The sequence below is a fragment of the Photinus pyralis genome, unplaced genomic scaffold (genome assembly GCF_008802855.1).
Source record: "Photinus pyralis isolate 1611_PpyrPB1 unplaced genomic scaffold, Ppyr1.3 Ppyr1.4_LG5, whole genome shotgun sequence".
NCBI lineage: Eukaryota > Metazoa > Arthropoda > Insecta > Coleoptera > Lampyridae > Photinus > Photinus pyralis.
This window is the reverse complement of record NW_022170596.1, coordinates 7,851,427-7,871,182: the sequence shown is the minus strand read 5'-3', so window position 1 is coordinate 7,871,182 and position 19,756 is coordinate 7,851,427. Positions and strand designations below refer to the sequence as shown.

General features: G+C 36.3%; 1 long non-coding RNA gene across 1 annotated transcript; it reads left to right on the top strand.

Moving 5' to 3' along the window:
- The first annotated feature begins 4,686 nt into the window (after positions 1-4,686).
- On the top strand, positions 4,687-5,419 carry LOC116171822. Its single transcript, XR_004145534.1, has 3 exons — positions 4,687-4,763; positions 4,813-4,940; positions 4,996-5,419. It is a non-coding gene; the product is annotated as an uncharacterized LOC116171822 (long non-coding RNA).
- Positions 5,420-19,756: the final 14,337 nt, after the last annotated feature.

The window sequence follows — 19,756 nt, the reverse complement described above, 5'->3', positions numbered from 1 at the left end:
GTGGAGATCTAACGCGGACAGCCGGCCTGCCAGCAATAACGAATATAATAGCGTATTTTTTTCAAAAATGCGCTAAAAACTGACTGGTTATGCAGTTGTAACTTTAACAATAGTCTGTATTGTTTTCCATGTTTGTTGTTTGGGGATGAGCTCGGTGATGAGGCATCAGAATGGACAAAGAATGGCGTTACAGACTTAGTGCATTTATCCGAATAAATTAAAAAATATCAATCTTCAAAGGCACATCATATATCTGCTAAATTGATAATTAGGTAAGCAAGATATACGGCAACAGTTAAATAGTGCATACCGTTTGAGTATCGAAAAACGTAACGAGGAAGTAAAAAAGAACAGGTATGTTTTATCCAAAATTATAGACCGTATAAAATTTTGTGGTGCTTTGGAACTGCTTTCCGCAGCCATTGACAAAACGAGAAAATTCAATAAACCCTGGAGTATTTAAAGGTCTCATCAGTAAGCTTTTTTATGCCATTTAATAGGCCCAAAAAACTTCGTGTTGCGATGACACTCAAAAAATTTTCGCCAACGGCGCTTTGCCCGTGGCCCCATTTTTCCTCCTTTTTTTTAAATTGTGCACCCCCAAGACGCACCACTACGCGCCGCCACTGCATAAGGCCGAACTTCACCGAGCGTCCCTACCCAATGCTCACCTCCAAGCACGTAGTAAATATATGTACTGTGGACAAACACCTTGTTTTGAACTTTTTGTAATATCAGTGCACGCGAATCTATAGAAATTAAATTTAGATATGCAGGATGACCGTCATCACATTCAATTAAAAATATGTGCGTATACAATATTCTGAAAATGAAAGGAATAATTTTGTTACACCTTAACTCAGTGACGTATACTAAAATTTCATCATAATGTGTAGAAATGTCATCCCTAAATTTAATGCCCTTAGAGTGAGGGTGGTAATCTGCAAAATTTTTATACGGGAAGTAGGGGCTTGTGATACATCATCTGAGAGGTCTTTTAATTTTCTACAAACAAACATATTCAAATCTAATGCTCCAACTGACGACCCAGAACGATAATACAATGAGATCGGCGAGCAACGAAGAACAATCTCTTTCCGCACTTTATCAAGAATTCCAGAGATATTTGTGCCATCGATATGGAGTCGTCTATTGTTGTACACTCCACCTTTTAAATGTCCCCCTAGAAAGAAATCAAGAGGAGTGAAATTTGGTGAGCTAGGTGGCCACTAGATTGATTCTCTTCGTCCAATCCACCTATCTTGGAAAACACGGTTCATGTAGTGTCTCACCAAGACCGCATAGTGGGAAGGCTACAGTCACAGATCACTTCTATTTGGGAACAACCGATTCAGATCTGGTATTAAGGAATTTTTGAGAAATTCTAAAGATTGAGGACCTGTTAAAGTTCCATCGAAAAAGTGTGGTCCTATAATATTATTCCCGCTCAGATATAGATACATTTATTTTGTGTGGGTAATGAGTCTGAGGCTTCTGCATCCAATGTGAATTTTCCATAACCCAATACCGACACGTCTGACGATTTAAATGACCATGTAGCGTCATCCGAAAACAGAACTTTTTTTAAAAAATTGGATTACTGTTATTTTTTCCATCACAATTTCGCAAAATTCATTGCGACTATCAAAGTCCTCTTTCAGAAGCTCATGTACTGAAATAACTTTATAGGGCGCCATTTTTCCTTTTTTTAGTGTTCTAAGAGCTTTTCCAGTCTATGTCAGGTACTGTCTACCGAGCGCGCAGCGGTGATCATTTTTCTCGACGCGCGTGCTTTTCTCACACATGCGTGAGCGACAAAATGAATAAAGAGCGCCAAATTTGAATATTTCCTATAAAATCTAACAATGCTATTATCGAATGCTGCTTGCCGTGAACTGGTATGGGTATCCTCTTCAAACGCTAGTACAGTAGTATAAGCAAAAAAAAATTTGGTGGAACTTTAATCAGGTTTTTCGTGTCGATGGAATAGGAAGTCAGATATTGTACTTACGATAATTTAATTAATAAAAAACAATTACACGCCATTCGCACATAATAGGAAAAATAAGAAAGGAATCTACGCAGTGCACTTACTACTCTGCATTCTACCGCTTTTGAAAATTCAACTACGCCAAAAACTGAATATAACCAACATTTATTATAATAACTGCGTTTTCAATATCAATTCAAAATAAATTACATTTTTTTGTTGCTAATGTATTGATTCCGTGTTTTTCGTATTATAACAAGGGACAAATTAAATATTATTTAACTTGTTTATTCATTATATAATCTAACGAATACTACTCTTGTATTCATTACAATCAGAATATTCTATGTTGATATACTCAACGTATTTTTTTGGGAACACCACTCGTCCTTCGGACTCGTGGTGTTCCCAAAAATACGTTTCGTGTCCAATACAGTATATTCGATTATAATGAATGCATTCGTGGCATTATAAGCGATTATTTTTTGACGTTTCTCGAAACCAACAGAAATGTTCAATTTCAGTCATTCATATTCGTTCTAGCCAATCAAAACATTATTATAGTGGGAATAAGCATGATTCCCAGCGAGAATTTTTCGATGTACATTGTTTTTATTGAATGACAACCACAATGACAACGTATTTTCTTGATCTGACGCGTCTGTCATAAATTTTCAAGAAGCTCGTAAAATGAATCGCAAACGTTTTAGTGAATCATCAGTCGATGAAATAAGTAAGTAATATAATCATTGTAAGTAAATGTAAGTGCATTTAAGAATATGTACCCACCCTAATAAGCAACGCGTCTGTTTGGAAACAATTCCAATTATTTTGCGACCAGATGAGAGGCTATACATTGGAAGAAAAAAGATCAACCGCAAAACTAGTCGTTATTTTGAAGCACTAATGGGTTCAATATGCGAAGAAACAGAATGGAGAAGACTATAAAGAAGATCTTAAAAGTGATTTTGATTGTAACGTCAAAAATAATCTATGGAATACCACACGAGAGTTCGATAAATTAGATAATAATTCTCCAGGTCTTTTCTCAAACTTGTTGCCATTTGGCAATAGCCACTTGAGCCCTTTGGGCTCTCGTGACTATTGCCTGGCAACAAGTTTTCTAAAACCTGTCGAATTATTTTCAATTTATTCTCACTCTCTTGTGATATTATTACAGACATTTGTCAAACTTCCACCATTGAAATGTGAGCGAAATTTTTTCGTATTAACCGGAACGTTCTTCTTAGTTTGTTAATCAATTTCGACAACCGACTTATCACCACATCCTTTAATTTGATCACTCATAACGAATTAGCTTGGAGCACAAAAGTTCAAATGGAACATTAGCAGAATGAAAAAAAGCAACTTCCGTAATTTATTTTGACGTTTATTGTTGTCATGGAAATAATGTCATGGCTTCGGGTTTATCACGTATAAACATAAATTCGCGTGGGTAATTACGTTTAAAGTTTCTTTTGATTCATTGAATAGTCCTTCGAATACCATTCGTAGTCGAAATATTTCTCAATTATTTTTGAGGTGCTGTTCCACTCATGCTAGTTACGCTTTTTAATACCACTCGCGCTATTAATCAGCGTAACTAGCTTTTGTAACAGCACCTCAACAATTATTGGCAATACTTCAACGACTCATGGTATTATATATCACAATTTTTACGTCAATTCAGTAGTACCAACTACCATCAACCAACATAAATAATAAAGTCAAGATGTTTTCATCATTTTTATGAGCTATAATTATAGCTAATAAGCTATTTTTCTTTTTCTGTTCCGTAATCTTCTATTCAAGACAGCGGGAAACATTTTTACACTTTTCATTTTTTTTCTACTCAATTAAAAAAAATGACAACCTAACCTTAAAATACTTAAAGGTTGGTGAAATTGTACAATTACTTTAAAACAACAAGAATTGATCAAGTTAACAGTAATGTAAAACCAAGGAGCTTGAGCAAGAAATTGTTCAATAAATTGACAAATGAATTCATGAAGTAATTGATGAAGAAATTGTTGATGCAAAACTAGCTTTACAGCTAAGTGGCACAATATTTATCCTTTAGCAGTCACGAGGATACCAGTCATTAACGGCAAAAAACGACCGCACTCAAAAGCCTAGTTGTATTATTATGTGGTATGCATGTGTCTTCGCTTTCCTGTTGGTTGAACCTCGCTAATCGATCACAATAAGGGAAAAAGTCATCACCTCCTTCTTCGTAATTAACTTTCTTTGTAGATTTCGACGAACACTTTCCTCGCTTCCGAACGACACGACGCCGACGCTAGTTTTTTTCCAAATTTGCGATAACACACCACACGCACACATACAGCCTGTATTCACGAATTCTCAACGAAAACAAATAATCAATAAGTTAGATAATTTATTAAGAACTGCTAACAATAAGTATACATTATATACAACATAGCTTTATTCATTATATATCGTGCTTTATAATTCATTAGAAAGTCAGATGATAAAAGTGTTATCTAGAGAATGGGAGTAACCATTCTTTTGATATACGCAGTACTAGTAAAGACAATGGAATTATTTGAAGAAAAAACCTATTTTAAAACACTAAGAAGCATACCAGCATTTACGGGATTCAATTTGGAAGAAAAGCTTAACATGAAACAGAAAGTATGTTTATGGTTAGTACCCATGATGACATGCGTGTATGCCGGTTTCGTACTACTAAAGGAATGGAAACTAACTGACGATATTAACGATTTTTTGTATACTTCCGTACTTGCGATTGGTATGGTATATTACTTATTATCGTTATTCAATACAGACGGAGTTTTCAGCCTGGCAGCGTGTTTTCATCATGCGAATCCAAAGATCAAGATTAGCTAAGCTGCTGATACTGCTTGAAAAATTTCCTATGGATGATAAAGAAGTGAAATCCCATTTGAATGCAATTTTAACGAAAGTGGTACGTCCAAATTGAAATAAGTATTTTTCAAGGAAACACATTTTTCACGTTTAAGGTTACCATCTTTGTTACATTACCACCTATCGCAGTTGTTAGTGGGGTAGTTGCATGGTACACCACCTATGGAGAGGGCACGTTACCATTCGGTTCTATGGCAAGTTGGGCAATGGAGTACACTACAAACATGTGTCTAGTTATTCAAGTTATGACATATACATTTCTGGGACATGAGTTTTTAATGTGGGACGGAACCAAATGAACCATTCTGTTACAACTGAGTGGAAATTTCAAATATTTGAACAGAAACGCCAGAAATTGTCTTGAGAATGCGAGAATTGACTGTGAACAGTCATCGAATTCCACTTTGAATATTTCATGGTGCCATATGCAAAAGCTTTTAAAATACATAACCGTAAGGCACAATTACCTGTCTTTAGCTGCCAAGGAAGTAGAATTGGTATTTAATAAAACTGTTTTAATCAGCATCCTTAATTTATCGTTTATATTTTGCATGATTCTGTTGCGTCTATCAAAAGTAAGTCAAACCTGATCTCCTTCGCCGAATTCTACTTGATTGTTTATAGTTTTCTTCAATCAATATGGAAGCTTGCACTTTATTATTCTACTTAATGCTTCTTTTCACGATATTCTGTGGGGATACCTTTTTGTGTGAGCAAGTGGTAACAGAAAGTGAAAGGTTGCTTTATTCTTACTACGAAATTGATTTTATTGGAACCGACCTCAGATTTCAAAAAGCCTTGGTAATGCTAATGACCCGAGCACAAAGACCAACTATTTTTACAATTGGTAATTTTGCACCTCTATCCATGGGGGCAATAGTCACGGTAAGTTGTTAATTTTACTTACGTCTCTGTTATACAACTGACTTTTTAGGTTTTGAAGGCTTCAATATCATATTTTATGCTCCTGGGGCAAATAAAAGACCGTTAGTGAAAGAAGAGCTTCACCATCATACACCTACACGTACCTATCTATATATATGTATACGCGTATTTGCTAATAAAATAGTTTCCTACACAGCGTGACCCGCATGGCATAAAAAGTTCCATATGGGGCATTTACATGAGTCAATTTTCGCTGTGCGATTAATCGCTTCACAAATTTCCTCACAAAGCCGCATCGCCACCCCATTTACACAGTTGACTAAAATCGCAAGCGAATAGGCCAAACACACAACATCATGCTGCGGGCGATCGTCTGCAACTGACCATTTTCACGGTCGATTTTAGTCACCAGCCGCATGCTGCCCTTCCTTGCACGGCCAAAGTCGGACGCTAGACTACTTTGGAACAAGCGATTTAGTCACTTACGGCCTAGCCGAATTGACATTTAGACGGTCGATTTTTGCCGTGCGGTGTTGTGCGTCGTACAGCGAAAATCGACCCGTGTAAACCCCCTATAAGACAGAACCCAATGCTCACCTCCAAACACATAGCAAATATACGTATTGTGGACCAACACCTTGTTTTGAGCTTTTTGTAATACAAGTGCACGCGAATCTATACAAATTATATTTAGATAATCAGGGTGACCGTCATCACATTCAATTAAAAATATGTGCGTATGCAATATTCTGAAAATGAAAGGAATAATTTTGTTATACCTTAACTCGGTGATATACTCGTATACTAAAATTACATCATAACGTGTAAAAATGTCATCCCTAAGTTTAATGCCCTGAGAGTCAGGGTGGTAATCTGCAAAATTTTTATACGGGAAGTAGGGGCTTGTGATACATCATCTGGGATGTCTTTTAATTTTTGTATAAACAAACGTATTCAAAACTAATGCTCCAACTGACGACCCAGAACGATAATACAATAAGATAGCCGAGCCTCGAGCCGAGCAACGAAGAACGATCTCATTCCTCACTTTATCAAGAATTTCCGGAGATATTTGTGCTATCGATATGCTGTGCTCTATTGTTGTATACTTTACCTTTTAAATCTCCCCCTAGAAAGAAATCAAGAGGAGTGAAATTCAGCGGCCAGGGTGGCCACTCGATTGATCCTCTTCGTCCAACCCACCTGGGAAAACTCTGTTCATGTAGTGTCTCACCAAGACCGCATAGCAGGGAGGCTACAGCCAGAGATCATTTTTATTTGGAAACAACCGATTCAGTTTTGGAGAAATTCTAAAGATTGAAGACGTGTTCTATCGAAAAAGTATGGTCCTATAATATTATTCCCGCTCATATATAGACATTTATTTTGTGCGGGTAATGAGTATGAGGCTCCTGCATCCAATTTGAATTTTCCATAGCTCAATACCGACACATCTGACGATTTAAATGACCATTTTTAAGAAATGTAGCGTCATCCGAAAACAGAACTTTTTTTTTAAAATTGGATTACTGTTATTTTTTCCATCACAATTTCGCAAAATTCATTGCGACTATCAAAGTCCTCTTGCATAAGCTCACGTACTGAAATAACTTTATAGGGACGCCATTTTTCCTTTTTTTAGCGTTCTAGTCTTCTAGAGCTTTTCCTGTCAGGCAGTATCTACCGAGCGGAGCTGCGATCATTTTTCTCGACGCGTGTGCTTTACTCACACATGCGTGAGCGACAAAATGAACAAAGAGCGCTAAATTTGAATATTTGAAATAGAATCTAACAATTTTATTATCTAATGCTGCTTGCCGTGAACTGGTATGGGAATCCTCTTCAAACCCTAGCAGAACATATCCTCTATTCGTGTCCTTGTTTTATCTCCACAAGCAATCATTATAAGAATTTCTATTCTTTCTGTTAGAGCGAGTTTTATTTTCAAGAAAAAAAAACTTGATTACAATGTAATCGACTACAGATGCATTTACATCTGACACATCAAATATGTTTAATTTGTAATTTGATAAGAAGCAGATTATTTTTAAATCAAAAAGTCACAGTACAATTTACATACGTAAGGGATTGTGCGCCTGCAACCGATAAACTATTGAACAAACCGCTGATGTTAAGGCAGCCTCGCTACGCTCGGATTTTAACCTGACATCTACGGCTGTTATGCTAGCCTTAACATACCTTGGTATGGTTAATAGCTATAAACAAATCGCCTTTGAAATGATTTGAGAATAACCATAAAAACGCATTTTCTATAACTGTTACAAAATAAAAATGTTAGCGAAATTGTTGTTTTTTATGTTATCGATTTAAAAGAAGTATAATAAAAAATATCGTTCATTACACGTCCAGAAATGCTTTTCCGTGCTTGCATGCCTTCCCGTGTTCGGCTACGCCTCACACGGGAATTTGCCACGCACGCACGGAAAAAGCCTGCTTTCCGGACTCCTAATGAAATATACTATTTGAATTTACGGAGTTTTCTCGAAGTTAACGTCACTTTCATGCTTTTATACACCAATATGTAGGGACAATCAGTGATTGGGTCAAAATTTTGCTTTTGTTAAGTTAACATAAATTGAATTATTGATCCTTATAGGGATTAATTATGGTTTTAGTATACGATTTACCCGAGTGTCAGACGTTAGGCAGAACGCGCCCTTCAGAGCCCAAAAGATTACGACCTGACGTTCAAAAGTAATTTATTTTTATTTTCGTCGACTCCTTGATATAACGTTTGATTACATACTGGTTTTCCACACAATCGAATTGTAATTACTACATTTATTTGATAGTCACTTGACAATTATAGCTTAGTTGTTTTCTGCGGAAGCCTGTTTTGATTTTAATAATTCACTGAACTACGTGCTGATCAGCTTTTGCTAAAAATTGATTTAAATTTAAACATTGATATTTTAGATATTACAGTATTTGCAATATTTTTGAGATCATTTATTAAATTACGCCCGATTGTGACAACAATTATTGTTTATATGTTCTATCTCTTTATTTTATTTCTTTAGCTTATCAAGACCAGAACAAAGATCTCTTAAATTTTTTCCTTTTTAAATTTACTAAAGACTAAGTGGCGCCTATCCGGTTTACTATTACTACATTTCCCCGTTGCTTCATTTTTGCGAGTGTACAAGAACCCCGTTTTTCACCCCGACCCACTTCTGCTTGTGCTTATCTCAAAGTAGTTTTGTTACATTTGCTCAAAGCATTGAGTAATTAAATATGAGTTCACTCAACGCTCAAAGTGAACGTAAGAAACTATATGTAATAAGAAGGATTAACTTTTTTATTTCGTTTTATGAAGCAATCTCCAGAAGGGGGGTGACGAGGTTAATCCTAAAGAATCAATCTTAATTACCAAATTTCATGGATGATAAAATGCATGTTTTCCAAAAATTTGAAAATAAAAGCTTATAAAAAACGAGACTGAATTTCAAAAATTTTAAAATTATAAATTATTATGTGCTTATTAAAATTCGCTTACGTGTTTGTATCAAAACTTCGAACATCAGTTGAAAGTGTTTCGCGTTAAATTAATCTTTGACGCTTTATTTTCTCTAAGCAAATTAATTTCCACAAGTTCGACTTTATCAGAAAATCTTAGTCTAAATTATACACGACCTACGTATCAAAGTTCACCTAAGATCGCCTTTTAGCAAACTCCAATCGTTTCTACTTGCAATAAGTTAGTAGTACTTTCTATACAACTGCATAATTAGAGACTGCTGTTATCGGTTGCTTTGATAGTTGACTTTCGTCGCGAGTGAAAACTTCGGTACCATGTTCTCAGGTTGCTTTTCCACGACAAATTGGTTTCTTTGTCAGATTTCAAACAATTCCTATTAAATTACGGCAATTTGCATTTTCCATTATTACGTTGAGCTGGAGAAATGTGGCAACGCATTGGAAGCGATTTATGAAATTTTCATTTTTAATTGTGGGGTTTCACTAAATATTATTTCTCAACAAAACGAGAAGCAATAATATTAATGTACCTAAGAAATATAAATATCCGATTCTCGACCAGTGAAAAAAGGGAAGCATTTATTTCGGGCACGATTGACATGCCACTAAAACAGTTCTTCAAGTGATTTTCCATATACATTCCAAAACAGCTATACAGCTCCAAAATCTACATCGATTAAACGTAGGTAAAGTTGGGCATTTTGGGGACGAATATAACGCTGCTTCAAAAGTCAAGGATTTCCGAATACTTTCAGAAGTTCGTCGATTTCTTTTGTGACTTTATTTAAAGAGACTTTTTAAAACGAATGTCACTTTCCCATTACTTTTTGACCTCTACAAACTGGCATGATAATATTGTGCGACGTTTCGATTTTTTGCAGCCATCATCAACTTTATTTTTTTAATTACGAACCTGAACTTTTTATGGTTTGAACGTCATTCTGAAAACTACATGTATGTATAACACTTACTTAGCTACTAAAGCTGCGGTCCTAAAATTGACAAAAGAGAGAAGTCAAGTCAACACAAAAATTTTTGTGTGTAAAATTCTTCTCTTTTGGAATAATTTGGATTTTTTCAGATAAAGAAATCATGATACACGAATTAACTCTTTATTATATTTCGTAATCACTTTGTTACTTGATCGGAGCATAAGCAATCTGGGTCTACTCACATAAGAACTAACACGAACCATATTATTAAATTGACAAAATACAGAAATTGTATAGGTCCATTGAAAATGAATTTTCATATCCATTTGCAATTTTCTAGGTACTTCTCGTAGAAATAGTGACAATTGTTGGTATACTCCTTTAACTAGTGCGAAATTAAATTGGCTTTAAACGTGTAAAACACGGTTCCGTATTTAAAGTATGTTAAGGTTAAACACTAGTAGGCTTTATAGGGATCATGTCAACCAATTATTTAACCCATTCTCGAAAATAATCTGTTTTTATAACGTATGATTAATACGACCTTTGGTCCACGCTATTAGAATACCTACGTGCCAATAAAATAGCTAAACAGTTTCAATTTAACTACGTTTTTCATATTTTCACGTACTTTGCCTTAATTGCCTTATTACATAAATTTTAATCATTGGGACGTCGGCTACTACAGTTTCTTGGTCAATTTAAATAAAGGGTAAAAATATGGTAAAGTACACTTACCAAAACCAACTGCATAAACACTGTTCGTGAAAGGTATAGTAGGTGAAATTAATACGAACAATATTGAATCCGTCTCTATTACTGTCCGTGGGCGGTAGTACATTTAAAATGGACTAGAGTACAAAGCGTCAATGCGTGTAGATCATCTGCTGTTAACAGTCTACACCCTTATCGAACACGACACGATATTTCGTGTGAAATGATGGTTAAATGTCGATGATACCTGATATTTTTACTTTGCAATCCCATTATGCATTAACAATTACTGTCTTACTGAAGCGTTAGGTGATTGTACCGGTTGTTCAATTTGTAGGCAGGCTTGTCTTTAAATAAATGTTAACATAGAAACAGTTTATATTCAGACGTCATTAACTAACAAGATTGAAACCGCTCAGAAGATTTTATGTGGAACTCCAGGGAACCCTTCATCATCTTCGTTGGCATTAACAGAACCTGCTATTTCATACCGTACTAATTCAAATCCTCTATCGACTGCTGAGTGTGAAAAATATGTAAACACCATGTTTTCCAATTGCCTGCATAATTCCCGAACTAATTTTTGTAACTTAACAAACTGTACATTTAACTTCTACATTAACAAACAATAATTTGATTTTTGACACAGTCATATCCTACTTTTCGCATGTTACTATAACTGTCACTTGGTTGCTAAGCACGTTGCTATGATACACTTACCTCCCTAGGTTGGTAAGTGCACCTTACCGCCTTGAAAATGAATTAGTAAGTAGCCGACAATAACCGATCGTGCAAAAAATGTATTACGTATGCTAAAAATAAATGATAATAATTATTCAGAGTGAAAAATCTTGCAATTCTCAACTTGATAATTATGTTGGTTCTACATTCTACAACCTTTATTATTGTGGTTGTTAGATACATGTGTGCAAAATATCAATTTGTGTCCGCGTGTACTATTGATAAAATAAGTCCTATGGACGAGAGCAGGTAATATAAGTTTATTAGGACGATTCATTCGAAATGGAATAATGGAGAGCTATCAACTTTCTTTCAAGACAACTCAACTTCGTTTACTCATTAGATATACCGATACGAATTTTCTACCGTTGATGCATTTCCACACCCATCAGTCGGGTTCAAAACAAATAACGTTACATAATTTACCAAATTACATTTAATTAAAAATTTCATAGAAAATAGCTCTTTTTTTCCTAATAACAAAAAATAAGCTCCGACGGAGGTGTCGTTTTATATCATAATTATATCATGATATTACATAAGTATACCTCTAACCCTCTAACGGTAACCTAATAAATATTACAGCTAATAAATATTCCATCAACATATTGTATTCTCTCTATTTGTACACCACTTTCCCTTGAAACAGACTTGCCACAAAAAAGGTGAATACGAGGTTACACATCCAGAAGCTCGTCTTCCCCCGAATTTATTGCCACGTTGTGGCGTATGGCATCCTAACAGCAACGTCATGTTACCTACATAAAATAGTCAACTACATTTATGTAAATAAGCAAACCTTCGCAACACAGGGATTTATCCATGGACATAACACAAGAGGAAAGGAGAGGCTCTACCCGTCCAAACCCAACAGCACGCTGTACAAACGATCTCCTTTATATGCCGGTATTCACTTTTACAACTTGCTTCCAGAACACGTCAAATCATGCTCAACGGCCCAACAGTTCAGCAGAAAAACAAAAAAATTTTTTACAACAAGATGTTACTACACCATCAACGAATACGTTGATGATTGTAAAACCCTGTGATATTTTAACTGTCTTATGTTGTTACGTGAATGTCTAATGTAAGAACCTGTGATACTCATCTACATAATTTTAACTTATCTATATGTTGTGTCACGTGAGTTTAATGTTTTTTATGTATGATGCGTCTTATGTACTGTTGTATGCCAAAGGAAAAGAATTAAATTGAATTGAATTGAAGTTGACAAAACATGTAAACTCAATTAGGAAGCACATACATTCCTGTCTTATTATTCAATGGTCTTATTAAGTATAGGTATGTATTGAGTTAAGCGGTGATTATTCCTAAAATCTTCCGAACATCTAAACATAGTATAAATGAATCATAAGTTTAATCGAGCAGGGGCAAGACATCGGCCGTTACGGAAGTCTGTCAAGTGCTGGTAAACATTAAGAGAGTCGGGATTCTCAGGAAACTGCAACATGTGGTTTGTTAAAACTTAGGAATACAACTCAAATCCCATCTTTCGCCTTCCTAATCTGACGAATAACAGAGACTACATTCTCTCGCATTAATTTTGTGATGTAAACGCTTAATGTACCTACCGGTATAAAGCAAACATTTCAATTCATAACTATAAATGTAATGTTTGTGTACCTGCGGTACTTAATCTAAGTGTTTGGGTTGTAATTTTTTTCACAGTGTGAATTTATACACACGTTGTGTAATAAATAAACAAAGCCCCTAATATAAACAACAACAATACACCTCTGTTTAACGATTATTTAGAAAGTAAATTTAATCATAAAGCACACCACTATAAATTCATAAGTCACAGTAATTTATTCTTTGGGATTTTCCTTAGCTTATAAACTTTAACGCTAAATTAAGTAAACAGATCTCTAAATAAACTCGGCAATTTGAATTTGGTACAAATTGCTTTATAGAGGATGAAGATGCACTTTAGTTAATATAGCCGAAGTAAAATTTAAGAAGGATTTCGAAAAAAGATCAATTAGGGAATTGCTTTACCAGAGTGAAATATTTAAGTTGGGATAGAATTGCACAAAGTAAATTCGGTAAGGATTGCAAAATGGGCATGAAATAACATTAATCTTTCGAGAGTTCCGCGTACATCTTTGATGTTTAAACGGGATTCGCTAAATTAAAATTTTCGGCTAATTACCAACTATAAGTAACTGCATCTAATCGTAACGCCCGCGTACATCGTCACTATTTGCATGTCAAATTCCCATGCAACACATCGCTTACGACTGGGTAATTAATCTCGCTGCACATTTACAAAAACGCTAAGTGCTCCAAACCTTATTTCATTTGTTTTGTCGACGGAAAAATACAACACGCCGCTTTGATTAATATTAGAACGTCACATTTTTCTGTCTACAGCCAGAACGAGCGCAACACTAAATCCAGTCCTGATTTAATTTTCCAAATAAATTACTTACACCGAAGGATATGAAGAGAACTTAAAAGCTTGCTTCGATAATCAGGTAGCGACGCTGAGTCAAAACTTGTACAAAACTCCAATAAATAAAGTTAACTGTCTGATACATTTCACTGTCACGAAACTTTCCAAATAAGTATTACATGGACCGAAATAATATTCCACCCTTTGTTATACGCAAATTTTCCGATACTTATTACCCTTCTATAACTTGGCAGTGAACCTAATGTAATTTGGGAAGTGGAATACCTCGAAATCACTTCCAGTTAAGTAGATAAATAAATCACAATTAAAGGTGTTTCGTAATTGCCTATTACCAGAATTAACGTTTCAAATTAAATTTTCTAACGAAATTTGTTGATTCCATACAAACCAATTATAGTCAAGGCACAATTTATATCCTTAACAGTTACTTCCCTGGATCTATGCTAATAGAAAGTAATTGTTTCATCGACTAGTACGCAAGTAAAAATCCTATCGGTTTTTACAAAAGGAAACAAACAACTTGACTTATAAGAAAACCTGGTGACAGATACTTTCACGTTGGCTCTAACATTTTGAACGATAAAAAGTAAATCCAGTTTCCTGAATTTTATACCATCTAATATAAGTAAAATATCTTCTCGAAACTTGGTAGACGTTTTCATCCAGCGGCACTACAGTCATGGCTTAACGCTAATGTAGTATACACGCTGCGTCTTTCTTTTAATATTCAAACGTCAATTAAGTTTTTACGTAATATTTGTAGATTTTCTTATTAGAACGTTAAGCTTCAAACGCCGTCAATTTGATGCAGCAGTATTTAGGAAGTGTATAGGACGGCGAGGCATTTATGTCATGCCTCAGTAGCTTATTGCGCTCTGACGCGCCGAGAGCGTCGCGTTTAATGCCGAAATATATGACGATGTCAAACGTCGGTCGGTTTATGCATCAAATTCATAGTAGGAAATACCCCAAAAATTTGCATGTCGACCCTATATATTGGAATTACTTACAGTAAATGTTTACTATGGCAACAAACGAACCTAAAATATGAACACCATCACAATTCGATTAATATTTGACCTTTGCTTGATTATAAAGGGGCAAATGAATATCGCGTATATTTGAGTTTCAGAATGTCATTGTGCAATGATGTTGACATTACTAATATTACTAAATTAGTCCAAATTTTATCCATGTATATGCGAATTGTGAATCTTTCAGGTTGATCTGCAATTATCGTTGCATCAGCATATTCGTTTTTCGCCGTACTCGCTTAAAACTCTTACTTTGAATTCTCTAGAGATGCTTTCCATCCATCATTTATCGTGTTGAAAAGAAGACTTTGTTTTTATTCAACTGGATAATGTGTTGTCACATTCGTATACCTACTTACCACTTAAAACTTTAAAATCAAATTTTAAAACAACTGTATCTGCGTTTGCTAGGGCCAAGTGTTCATACTATTATTTGTTGGCAAACGTCAGAACTGCATGTTTCTGCGAAAGTACGCATAAGTTTAGTTTATGTTCAATTTTGATCTTGCTATGACAGATTGTTCTCTTGATCAAAATAAATGTAGGCCTGTTATGACCGGTTGCACATATTTGATTAAGGCTTAAGTGTCCTAGGGTGATTGGTTGACCCTTGACATTACCCAATCGGGATACAAACACGCCCCCAACCAAATGCCGTAATATTATTTGGACCCTTGTTAACACTGTAATATTTTAGTTGTACAACTGGACCATAGATGCGCAAAATGACTGATTTATTTCATTTGCTAAGACTTACGAAATGTGGAAGTGAAACGCGATAAGCGATTCCATAAAGGTGGCCAGATTATAAAACTTCCATAATCGTGAATTGACGTTTGAAGAGGGAGAAGTCAGTTCTTTCCTTTTTATTCGCGTCTTCAATTCAGGATTACGTCTCAGAATGAGAGTCACCGATACAAAGTTTTAAGGAATTTGAAATCAAAGTTTCAGCTGTATCAGTTAGCCGTCAGCCAAGTTTAGGCGTTGGGATAACAACGGCTATACGTGCTGCCTACTGGAAGCGGCCTTCCCTTTTGCATGGAGGGGCCCTATAGGGCTTTCAGAGTATTTTTCAGATTCGATCTCTAATAGACCATCAACTCAAACAAGAACGCTGGGTTTACAGCGAACGGGTAAGAGGGCAGAGACACCCAAATGAACCCTTAAGACTTGTACTTAGGTCGAGTCTTATTTAATGGTGGATTTCTGGCTCTGAGACTTTAGGATTGAAGGATGAGAGAGGACGGAGCAGGCACTTGGTGGTCTGCTCGGTCTATCTCCCATACGAATAAGCTCCACCTACGCGTAAACTGGTTGAGTTGATAAAGTACTGTCATAATCGTAGGCGCTCTCTTGTAATTGGCTGTTATGTTAACGCACACCATGCTGCGTGGGGCAGCACGGACCTTCTCGAGCACTTTGAAACAACTGATGTGAATAGCCTAAATCAAGGAAGAGCCCCACCTTTGTCACAGCGCGGGGTCAGGAAGTAATCGATCTGATGCTGGTTCCTTCTCAGTATAAGAATTCAGTCTTTCCAAAGGGCGTGGCACCATGCATATGTACATTAAAATTTTCGAGTTTAGTTCAGTTTTCCGTATAGATCCCGAAAACTTCATTCGACAGAAAACGGTTAACAAATTTAAGACAGGAAAATTATGATGTCGATTGAACCTTATAAATTCGTTCAATAATAAACCATACAGCAGGTGCTGCAATGAAAAAACTGAAGTTGCCGGTTCTTTACAACTTTGATCTTGTGTGAACATTTGAAGACTAAATTACGGGAATGGTTAATTTACTTCGGTGGCACATCAAGCTTGTTTTACCCATGAAATTTGTAATGCTTCATTTGCTCCATTACAGAGCATTATTATTGTTTACGGTTTATTACTTGTTGAAAGATCCCCGTAATTTTTGAAAGCAATTTAATAGATGGCTCTACCTATAGTTGGAATTTAACAACGCAATTATGCCGCGCATATGGCCAGCGCTTTGATTAGTGCCTGTCGATTGTCTTCTTCCTTTTCTTTCGTGAGGCGTATCGAAGGGCACCTCAATTAAACAGGTGAAAGCGTAAGTTAGAACGCATGGAATTTGAATTGCCATCATCTATATATATTTTAGTCTCCGGGGATTGGATTCATAATTTGGGGATTCGGTAGTAAGTTTTGGACGGAATCACCTATACTCTAGTGAGGATATAAATGTGCGTTCTTTTTCGTTCGGCTGTAATTTATCATACTTCAATTTCCATCGACGATTGTTGCATTCGTCTACGATTAGCCCTCTCATTTAAGAGAGTTTTAATTTGGTACCAGTTTAATCACCACTTCCTTCTAAAGGGGTTGACCATTTAAGTACTGTACCTCGTATAGAAGCAGATTATAAGTAGAGCGAGGCTCTTCAGGCATTAATCAATTGAGCTATCCGTTCAATGTGATCATTCCAGTGCGCATTTCCATTTTTTTTTAAAAGGTTTATATGGTTTGCGCATAAGACGTTGGGGTAAATTATCACTAAGTATTTATCATTAGAAATTTTAATTTAAATTATTTATTAATTTTAAGATGAATTTTTAGTTAGGAAAATTACATGGAATTGTCCATTTTGTCGAATTGTAACCTATAACGTTTGCATCATAAATAAACCAAACTATATATTATCCCTGGATTTGCCAGTATTTTTGATTTAAAGCTATTTCAAGATAAAGGATAATTACATTTGGCGCTTTATCTGGGCACAACATTCCCAATTTTTGTTGTTATCAATCTACTTAAAATAAGTTTTGGGTATACCAAAATTATATCATTTATTTACCCCATAGTACATAACAGGTATTTCCATAGGCAAAGCGGAAAAGGTAATAATAATATTTTCAACCTTATACACCGTGAAACATCACACTCCTCACTCAACCGTTTTCTTCCTGGGGGCAACATGGTGTGGGCGAGATTAGTGTGTACCCGCATCACCACGGGCCTGGCACTCCGTTGTAGACTGTCACGTCGCTATCGCCTAGTTGGTGAGCTGAAATAGCGGGCATGTGCGTGGACTGGTTGAGTCCACTTACCCGTCCCATTTTGCCTTAACATGCTCGTGAAGGCTTCTTCCGGTCGTTCTAGAATCTAGATCCTCAACCTGGGCGCTTGGTGTTGAGGACTGCAATCCACCGCGACGATTTTTGTCGGGATGTCTGCTATGTTGACTTAAATTCTCCTAACGTCCAGCGGTTGGTGAAAGAAACGTCTGTGAACGAATACGCTATATCTTCCAGCACTACCGATCCCGGGGGTGACAGGTGGTGGTATTTCAATCACCCTCGTCGGTTGTGGGACGGCGTTGTTACCGTCCGGAGGTGACGTGGCTGCTGATATGGTGGTGGTGCGATATGGATTGAAAGGTATTTTTATCGTGGTTGGTGTTATTGACCTTTCACTGGTGTCTCCAATGATGCCTAGAGAAGTGACGGTGCGTTGCGGGTGAGTATAGAACCACCGGAATGGCTGTGGCTGCTTTTTCTCCACTCGTTGAGTTGCTTCAGAATACGTAGGTGATTTCTTCTCTATGGAGGTCTGCAGAGAACTGTCAGGGGTGGGGTAGTACTTGGGTACCCCCTCGAAACACACAAACAGCTTACCAGGTTCGCTCGGATGTCATCAAAAAGGCGACATCCCCACCGCATCCTTGAATGAGCCCGTGAAATTTATATGAAATCCTTAATGAACTATACAGGGTGACAATTTGAAAACGTACCACCCCCCATATCTTAGTAAATAAACGAGATATTTAAAAAAATCAAAATCCGTTTCGGTAATTTGGAGGGGGAATCACAATGACATAGTTGGCGACGTACCCCCTCCAACCCCCTGCGCCCCAGCCACCCCAACTTTTAAATCTTAAATAGTGACCCCCCATGTGTGATACGTCTTTGGAAAGCTCTGAAAAAAATGCTTTCCAACCATACCAAATAGCATTACATTTAGGTTAGTAATTATCGTGCAAATCAAAAAATAAACTAATATGATTTGAAATCTGTCGTATTTAAAACGCAACCGGCGAACATAGACGAACTAAGACAGAGAATAATTCAAGAATGTCGAAATATTGCAAAACCAACATTTGAAAAGGTTCGACAAGAGTTTGAGAATAGATTATAACTGGCGATCAAAAATGAGTTGCTGTCAAGTCGGCTTTGGAAATTCAAGTTAAATACGATTTTCCATGTTTATTTTTTGATTTGCACGATAATTACTAACCTAAATGTAATGCTATTTGGTATGGTTGGAAAGCATTTTTCAGAGCTTTCCAACGACGTATCACACATGGGGGGTCACTATTTAAGATTTAAAAGTTGGGGTGGCTGGGGCGCAGGGGGTTGGAGGGGGTGCGTCGCCAACTATGTCATTGTGATTCTCCCTCCGAATTACCGAAACGGATTTTGATTTTTTTAAATATCTCGTTTATTTACTAAGATATGAGGGGTGGTAAGTTTTCAAATTGTCACCCTGTATAGTCAATTATCTTTTAAAAAAAACAAGTCGCAAATAGAAATGGAGTTGATGGGTACTCTTTGTGACGTCAGTTTTTCTACGGTGAGTGACGGTTTCTCGCG